Source organism: Copidosoma floridanum, unplaced genomic scaffold (genome assembly GCF_036245765.1).
Source record: "Copidosoma floridanum isolate Cflo_tuat_1 unplaced genomic scaffold, Cflo_Japanese_pri ptg000015l, whole genome shotgun sequence".
NCBI lineage: Eukaryota > Metazoa > Arthropoda > Insecta > Hymenoptera > Encyrtidae > Copidosoma > Copidosoma floridanum.
Window position 1 is genome coordinate 43,985 of NW_028321892.1, and position 9,394 is coordinate 53,378.

Genomic DNA, 9,394 nt, shown 5'->3' on the forward strand with positions numbered 1-9,394 from the left:
AAAGCTATCGCTCTGCAACTTCACCAATATTCAGGTCTATTGGTTTAGAAAAGAACCCTTGTTAGACCCCGTGCTCTTCAGAGAAGAAGGATGGAGGTTTGTAGTACCTAACGAATATCGAGAACAGGTGTTAGAGAGAGTGCACTGTACGCCCTCTGCGGGACACATGTGGGTCGAAAAGACGTACGATCGAATCGCGAGGGAGTACTACTGGAAGGGGGCTTATTACGATGTGCGGAACTTTGTGCGGAGCAGCGAAATTTGTCAACGGAATATGGTATCGCAGGCAGGCGCTCAAGGATTCATGGGGTCTAGGATAGTCGAACAACCCTGGACAGTAGTAGCCACCAACTGTACGGAGTTTCCTCCCAGCAAAAGCGAATTTAAACATCTGATAGTGTTCCACGACCTGTTCACCAGATGGATGGAATTGAAGCCACTGCGGAGGGCCAACGGTCGTTCAGTAGCTAGGGCCTTTGAGGAATTGGTACTCTTCCGTTGGGAGATCCCGATGTACTTCCTGACAGACAATGGGAAGGAGTTTATTAATCAACTTCTGTCAAAAACATTAGAGGAGTACGGAGTCAAACACTTGACTACCCCACCTTACCACGCCCAAGCTGACCCGGTTAAAAGGGACAATAGGACCCTTAAAACCATGATCGCATCATTTGTCAGGCTGGACCACCGAAATTGGGATCAACATCTCCACGAATTTCGACATGCAGTGGAAACTGCCGTCCAAGCGACTACGAAGGTAACTCCGGCGTTTCTAAATTTGGGCGGACTCCGAGACCGGTTAAGAGCTTGCGTAGACGAGTAGAGGGAGTAAAATTGTTACAGACGCCTTACGGGACCTAGTCTGCCAACATATAGACAAAGCGCGTGAGGAACAGGAAAAGCATTACAACCGTGGGAAGAAGAATGTGCAATTTCCTATTGGGTTCTAAGAAGGACGCACCCGTTATCCGATGCTGCTAAGAAATTCCCGGCTAAGTTACCACCAAAAAATTAGGGACCCTACGAAATATTAGAAATACGATCCCCCACGATGTACATTCTGGGTGAGGGAAAGAAACCTTCTCGGAAGGTTAATAAGGCGCATGTGTCAAACCTAAAAAGATACATACCCCCCCAGCTACTCCAGGGAAGAAGTAAGTAGCAATAACATAATCTTCCAACTTATTAATTGTACCCCTGCTTGTTGTAGATCATATGGAGCAACCGACCCCGAGATCCAGCCAAATCGCAGAGGAAATGAGTGAGACCAGGACTGCAATGAGGGACCCAGTGGAGGACTGCATCGTCAGGATACTCATGCCAGAGCATGATTACATTGAGGTCCCCAGTGATGGACAATGTGGCTTACATGCTCTCAAGGCCTCCACCGAAGCCCAAAGAGCGCTACCATCCATAGTCCAGGCCTTAAAAGACCTGGGATGGGACCAAGTGCCGCTAAAATGCCAGTGGACCGACGACGCATTGGGAGTGGTGTCAATCAAGGCGGGGCGGGGCATCGGTTAATCATCCTCAACTTGTCAATGCAGGAAGCTGCCTGCTTCGGGCCCCGCCTCCCCATATGCGATCTGTTTGTCGTATTTCGAGGCGAGGAATCGCACGGGCCCTACAGAGGCGTGCGCATCCCCGGGAAACGGAAGACTGATGTTCCAAGCGGTTCACGCCCTCGATGTAGACCCCGAAACTACGATGGCTAAGATGGTCGCTCTGATCACCATACACAAACGGGCCCGTAGAGTGGAACAGGGGATGGCGCCACGTCACAAAGAGGGCACAAAGAAAGAAGAAACCGGGCGGGCCACAACTCCGCAAGAGACCCCGGTGACCCCAACGCAAGAATTACTGCGGATGAAGATAGACGAGGTCGATATTGGTACCATAGAGCCTATGGAGCAGGCCGAGATCAATAAGATGCTAGAGGATACGTCGTCTGAGGGACCCCCTAGCCCTGTCGATGCAACTCAGACTCCTTCCCTGAAGACATCCGTGGGGATGTTGGCTCCGGAAATCCGAAGGCTAGCCGAGGAGAGTGGGACCACGGGACCAACAAAGCCACCGAGTCAGTCGAGATCCCTAGGCGACGACTCCCAAAAATCCCAAGAGAACTCTTGGCAAAGATTTTTGAGAGAACAGAAGTCCAACGCCCAGGAGACGCTCCTGACGAGACGAACCAACGAGGGACCAACCGGACCACGGAGTCAGTCAAGATCCCTGGGCGATGATTCCCAGAAATCCAAAGAGACCTCCTTGAAGGGCCCTTTGGGAGAACGGGAGTCTAACGCCCAGGAGACGCTCCTGATAACGCGAGCTGCTAAGGCACGTAAGGAGGTGCACTGGCTGAGGGTGCCGCTACCTAAGATACCGGAGCAGGACAAACTACAGAGGACTTTAGCCGTCGCTCTGTGCCAAACTCCGTCCCAGGAGACAAGTCCCAGAGGGGACGAGAAGACTCAGGAGACCGGAAGACGACTTTTACCGCTGGCTTATCCCCCTGTTGAATTGAAAGTTCCTCCAATGCCACCACCAAAAGAGAGCCCGAACCTTCAAGGAGATTAACAGGGTCTATTAATGGCACCAATCCCACCCAGAGCCGCCAACACCACGAGATCCGAGAAAACCTTTTCCCGATCATCTCGCCTTCCAAGGAAACCGGAACTGACGACTCCCTGGGTCCCATGGAACACTCCTGAGCCAAGAGAAATGACAACAGTGCCGAGGTCTCCAGTAAACAGGGAAGGCCGTACCTACCTTGACAGAACGGCGTTGACTAATGATGAGGAGACTACGTTGGATAGTAGTAGTGGTAAAACCCGAAGAGGTAAAAGGGGAGGCAAAAAGCTCTCCCAAAAGAAACAGAGAAGAGAGGAACTAGAGACGCTGAAGTACGGAGACTTCGTTTCAGGGAGTTCGAGGAAAAGCAAAGGGGACGCCCTCTCGAAGGCAGGGGAACTGGTAAGGAGGCATACCAGTCTTCGACTGGCGAATGCTACTACCTCAGTGGGTGAGGAACCTAGGCTACCGGTCATATGTTCTGGAGTGTTGTATAACAACGTGCGCTCGAGACTCACCCCGAGCTTGATCCCATTCCAGGGGCCTGCTTCATATGCCGTAAGAGGGGGCATGGTGCCAAAGCGTGTCAACAACCGTGGACAGAGCATTGCATGAACTGTGGACGAAAAGGGGTCAGTGTGCAGACCTGTCCACGTTGCAGCGAGGGGTACCCTGAATATCGGAGCGGGCGAAAGATCCTCGACAGCTGGGGAAAACCCACGGTCCCGGTAAAAGCCCTAATGGCCAACTTCGCTGAGAGCCTCAAGAACTTTCATGAGCCAAGGAATAGGTTGTTTCAATATCAACCGACCACACCAGAAAAGGGAGACGTCCCAGATCTTCGGGAGCACCTTAACCAACGACGAGAGTGGACGAACCCAATAACCAACAGCGGGCGGTCGCGTCCAAGTGTGGGAGGTCAAGAGCTTCACGAAAACCGAACCACAGAACTGAACGAGTACCGAAGTCAAGGGTGGGAGCATTGCGACTGGCCCGAAGAGTGACCACGTCAGTGAAAGCGACTCACTAAGAGATCACAGGAGTACCCCAAGGAGCTGCGAGAAAATATCTGTCGGCACGCTTTCTAGGGTCCTAAGCCGTAGTTAAAACTAGTGGGCCCAAAGGGGGAAGAGAGAGACACCAGCGGCATGAGAGCAGAAGGAGTTGGGACCAGACCATGGGGACAAATCTAGACGACAGGGAAAAGGAGGTAAAGAAATCATCTGTACACTCAGGTCATACAGAATAAAATATTGATTCATAACTCAGCGGTATATACCATGTAGTGAACGAGTAGAGGTGGATGGCACGAGATAGACGTAAGAGCATCCAGAGGATGTCTAGCCTAGGGGGGGAGAGTTTGTGACGTAGCTAAATTTGCTTCACAATTTTTGCATGTCACTGTCGACGCCTCTATTCTGAAACCTATTCGTGTTCTAAATGAGATCATCGCATAACCAAAATTTTCGTGTGTTTTAGAAACGACCAAGGGTAAGCCTGAGAAGGAGACACACACCTAGACCAGAAATGTAGCATGCGTACAAGTAAATGTGATGATGTTAGTGTCGAAGCGTCGGAACGTTGGAATGATCCGGAAAGTAAGGTAGGGGCCAGATAAACTGTTTGCTCACAAGTAGGTGATCGGACGAGGAACAAGGGGATACCGACGCAAGGGTCAGGGAGTAGAGCGCGAGACGGAAAAGGCAGAGGAAAAGGAACAGAAGAGTTTTGACCATCGAGAGAGAGAGCTGTCGAGCGCTAACAGAGTGTCTGCGCCATTTCGCTTTCTCGTTTTCGTGGCCGATACTTAAGACGAGAATCTCGTTGGCGATTCCTTTTTCCTAGGGCGTACGCGGAGATCGGGAAGGGGTCGAGCTGTACGACGGGAAAACGCGACGAGTGTGTGCAGGAGCGAAAGTGACGGCACCCGAGGTACCGTGAGAGCAAGCGAGAAAAAAGGAGAAATAGGGCTGATCCAAGCCTGCTGGGCCCTGAGCGCTGGTCGACCGACTGACGAGACGTCCTTCTTTGGCAACCCTAGCCAAGCCAAAAAGGAGGGGGCCTTACGCAGCTGGGGAGCAGGATCAAGGGACTCCGGGGCGTCAACTTCCCGGACCACCATCCGCGACGACACAGCCGGCTCACTCGCCTGTGAGAGTCGAGAAGTTCAATTCAAGGTACTGTAAATAGGCTATCGGGGACACTAAAGGGGAGGAAAGACATCGAGAATCTATAGTGAGGGCGAGAGTCACGAGACTGGGATAGGGAGCGTGAAGAGTGCGCCCCGGTTGGGCCTCCACCGAAACGCGGAGACGGGCAAGTCAAGCCAGCGTGTGTGAGGGAGGGACAGGGACCGAGCGAGAGAGAGAAAGAGATAGAGAGAGAAAGAAAAAGGTGCGTGGGACCGAGAGCGAGTAAGTAGTCGCATAGCCGTGGAGTAAGGGCGGGATGGATCGAGGGCCGGCGTCGGGACACTGTGAATTGTAAGGCGTGTTTACGACTGTCTCCGGCCGCGACGGCAATCCACGCCCGGGACCTATTGGTTGCGCCGAACGTGAATGTGGGGGTGTGTAGGTATGGACAGTCAACCACGCCGAGGGGACCTGGTCCCAAACCGAAAGTAGCGTGAGAGAAGAAGGGGGTATAAAGGCGCGTGAGTGTGTGTGCGTGTAAGCGGGCCAGCGTGGCTCTCTGAGCGCACCACTGGCGTTGTGGTTGCAATCGAGGGCTTGCAGCGTGGCATCGGGACTGAGAGGAGTGTACGTGAAGTGATTAAAGAAAGCGGTTATGTTTATTTTAATAAATCTATAAAACAAAGTCAACATCACTCTTTGTTGTTCATTTGCCCTAGACGCGAATCCCCTTTTGAGACAGGTCCAGTGAAGGGGCGAGTAGGGTGAGTGTCGTAGAGCAGAGACGTACGAGAGAAAATAATTTCGATTCTTTTGTCTCCAACAGTAAGTCACCTTGGGAAATATTAAATATACGTTATAAGCTTGTTGCTATAAAAATAATGCGCACTGATATTTTCATTAAAAACCAATATATATAGGATTAGGTGTCTTGGAACTGTCTAAAACACTTGTGTATCCATTTTATCATGATTGGACGAGAGGTCAAGTTAGAGATCAGTGCAAACTTACGTTAACCAACACTAATATTTTAATATATGAAATAACAAATAAAAGTCTCTATTATATGACGTGTAAAAAAGTCAGACAATTTAGCACATGGGACAATCCTATTAACAATGACTTTAATATGCCCCGTGAAAACAAAAAAATTTTTTGTTTACTGAAAGATTACTGCAATACTCGAATTATGTTGGAGTTTATAAGATTGCGGAGTAAATTGTCAAGCACGAAAATTCAAAATTAAAAACTATTAAAAAAAGCTAAGGCTGTAAAAAGCTCTTTAGCAGGGGCTACGACAATCCTTAAAAATTACATAAAAAGTCCGACTGAAAATTTGAGCATTACTCAAGAGCAGAAAATTATAAGATCGCATTATCATCAGCTATTTGCTGAAACAGAAACGAAAATTTTTATACATGCACTCGATGACAAACGGTTTTTGCAACCTGGTTATACAGATACTTTACCATGGGGTCATTACAGCATAGTGGAAATAGAATCATCTAATAAGAGAAAAGAATCAACAGAATAAGTAGCCAATGAGATAGAAGAAGGTGCAAAGACTGTTTCTGTATTGGATCCCTCAAAAATAGACAGAACACTAGCAGATGAAGCTTTAGCTGAACTGTTGGTTCTATATAAGGAGTTGTATAAACACAGCAAGCTTATTTTACACACTAGTAGAGGTCCAAGTAAGGTTTAACTAAATCAATAATAGCTGATATCACCTTCAAGTAAACCATCAAGTAAAAAAATTAAATACAGTCAAGGTAACATAATTTCATAGCAAATATTTGTTCATATTTACACAGCACATGTAATGTATAAATATTTTCTGGTAACTTCCATGTTTTTCTATTTTCATTAAAGATAGATGCAATAGTGCAACACTGAACAAAATTGCTGACAGTGTTTTTCTTTCAACTAAAACGTTTTAAATTAAATTCCAGATTAAAACTACATGGTGCTAAAACTAAGAAAAATTTATACAAAATTTTGACTTATAATAGTTGCAGAACTTGACGATGACTCTCAAATTTTTCTGAAGACTACAATAAGTTTAACTATGATTAAAAACATTTTATATTAAATGATTAGATGCTGTGAATAAATTTAAATAATTTATAGTATGCAACTAGAAGAGCATCATATTTTTTCAAGTATAATGTAAAAAAGTCAAAAAGTTAATTACAATTTTTTCTTAAGTTCCAGTAATTATTTAAAACATCCTTTCTATGTAACTTTTTTTATTATTACTTGATACATATAACAGTCTTATGACTTTTAAACTTACGGTTATTTAATGTATCTTAGTTATTTATTCGTCTAACTATTGTGACCTTCTCTATGAGGTATGTATCAGGATGATTCGTTTTCGGCAGTTCTCTCTCGTAAATACCTCCAAAAATAGAATGATTTTTCAGACAATACGTCATTAGATTTGTTTCTGTTACTTGCGTGATTGTAAATAATCCTGTCAACCAATTTGGTGCATAAAACTTTTCCAATACTTGTTCTTTCTGGCTTACGCGTACTTTATCCCTAATGCTAAATTTTGGCTCACTACTATTTTTACATCATTTATTAAACTTTTTTAAAACTTAAACTTTATTTTTAGCTGTAACAGCTTTTGGCTTCAAACAATTTACTGCTAGAAAAAATCAGCTAATTTGTCAGCTAATTAATTAGCTGATTTTTAATGCCAAATCATCAGCTAATTTTTCGCACTTTAAAGTATTACCAATGACATAATAATGTTCCATTAAAAAGTTTAAGCAAACAACTCAGAAAAAAAGTAAGTGTCAGAGCCAACAAGAAATCAAGACAAGAGATCACGATAAAAAATAAAGTTCATGCTGAGCCAAAAGTCCTACACAGAATAAAAAATACAAGTCCGAATTAAGCAAAAACTGGCTTTCAGAATTTTAAATTCGTGATATACAAACAATTTTAAGATGATAAAGGTATCTCAAAATTTTATCTTTTAAAAATTCATAAAGAAAAAAAAAAAAAGTCCCACTGCACCGAAAAAATACAAGTCCCGTTGCAGCAAAAAATACAAGTCCTGACGGGCAAAAATTGAATTTAAAAATTCGAAATTCGTGCACAATAATAGACATAAAAATATTAAAAATATCTTGAAATTCAATTTTTTTTTTTATTAAAAAAAAAAGTTTCGCTGCAGCAAGAATAACAAGTACATTTGCAGCAAAAAACTAGAACTTCTGACGGACAAAAAGACAATTTAAAAATTTGAAATTCGTGCACAATAATCAACATAAAAATATTTTAAATATCTATAAATTCAAATTTTTTTTTTTTTTTTTTTTTAAATGTTTTGCTACAGCAAAAATACAAGTCCCATTGCAGCAAAGAAATAGAAGTCCTGACAGGCAGAAACTTCATTTAAAAATTAAAAATTCGTGCAGAATAATAAACATAGAAATATTTAAAATATCTCGAAACCCAATTTTTTTTTTTTTTTATTGAGAAAAAAAAGTTTCACTACAGCAAAAATACAAGTCCCATTGTAGCGAAAAAATACAAGTCTCAATGAGTAAGAAACTAAATCTCGAAATTAACAGTTCGTGCGTGACAAGTTAAACAAACTTATTTTCAAATATCTTAAAATTAAGTTAAATTTTTTTTTTTTTAGAATAAAAGTCTTTTTACCTCAGAAATACAAGTCCCATTGCAGGAAAAACATTTAAGTCCTGATGAAAGAACAATTCTAATTTAAAATTTCAAATTTGTGCAGAATAATAAACATAAAAATATTTGAAAGATCTTAAAATTTAAATTCTTACAAAAAAAAAAAAAAAAAAAATGTTTCGCTACAGCAAAAAAACAAGTCCCATTGTAGAGAAAACGTTCAAGTCCTAATAAGAAAAAAACTTTATTTTAAAATTTTAAATTAAAACTACAAAAACAGTTTTCAGATAATTATATCTCAAAATTCCATTTTTTTTTTTTTTCTTTATTAAGAAAAAAAGGAGTCTTACTGCACCAAAAAAATACGAGTCCCATTGCAGCCAAAAATTGCAGTAAAAAAAAATACAAGTCCTAACAGGCAAAAACTCAATTAAAAAATTTAAAACTCGTGCAGATCAATAAACATAAAAATATTCAAAATATCTTGAATTCAATTTCTTTTTTTATTAAAAAAAAAATTTTCGCTACAGCATAAATAACAAGTCACATTGCAGCATGAAAAAAAAAGTTCTGACGGCCGAAAAGAAATTTAAAAATTCTAAATTCGTGCATGATAATAAAGTTAAACATATTTAAGATATCTCAAAATTTAATTTTTTTTTTTTTATGAAAAAAAAAGTCTCTTAACCTCAAAATTACAAGTCCCATTGCAGAAAAAACATTCAAGTCCTGATGAAAGAAAAACTTGAATTTAAAATTTTTAATTTAAGCTACAAAAGCAGTTTTAAGATAATTATAATATCCCGAAATTCCATTTTTTTTTTTTTTTTTTTATTAAGAAAAATAGAGGTCCTACTGCACCGAAAAAATACAAGTCCCATTGCAGCGTAAAAATTTAAGTCCTGACAGGCAAAAACTAAATTAAAAAATTTTAATATTATAGATAATAATCAACATTAAAATATTTAAAATATCTTGAAATACAATTTTTTTTTTTTTTTTTTTTTTTTTTAAAGTTTCGCTACAGAAAAATACAAGTT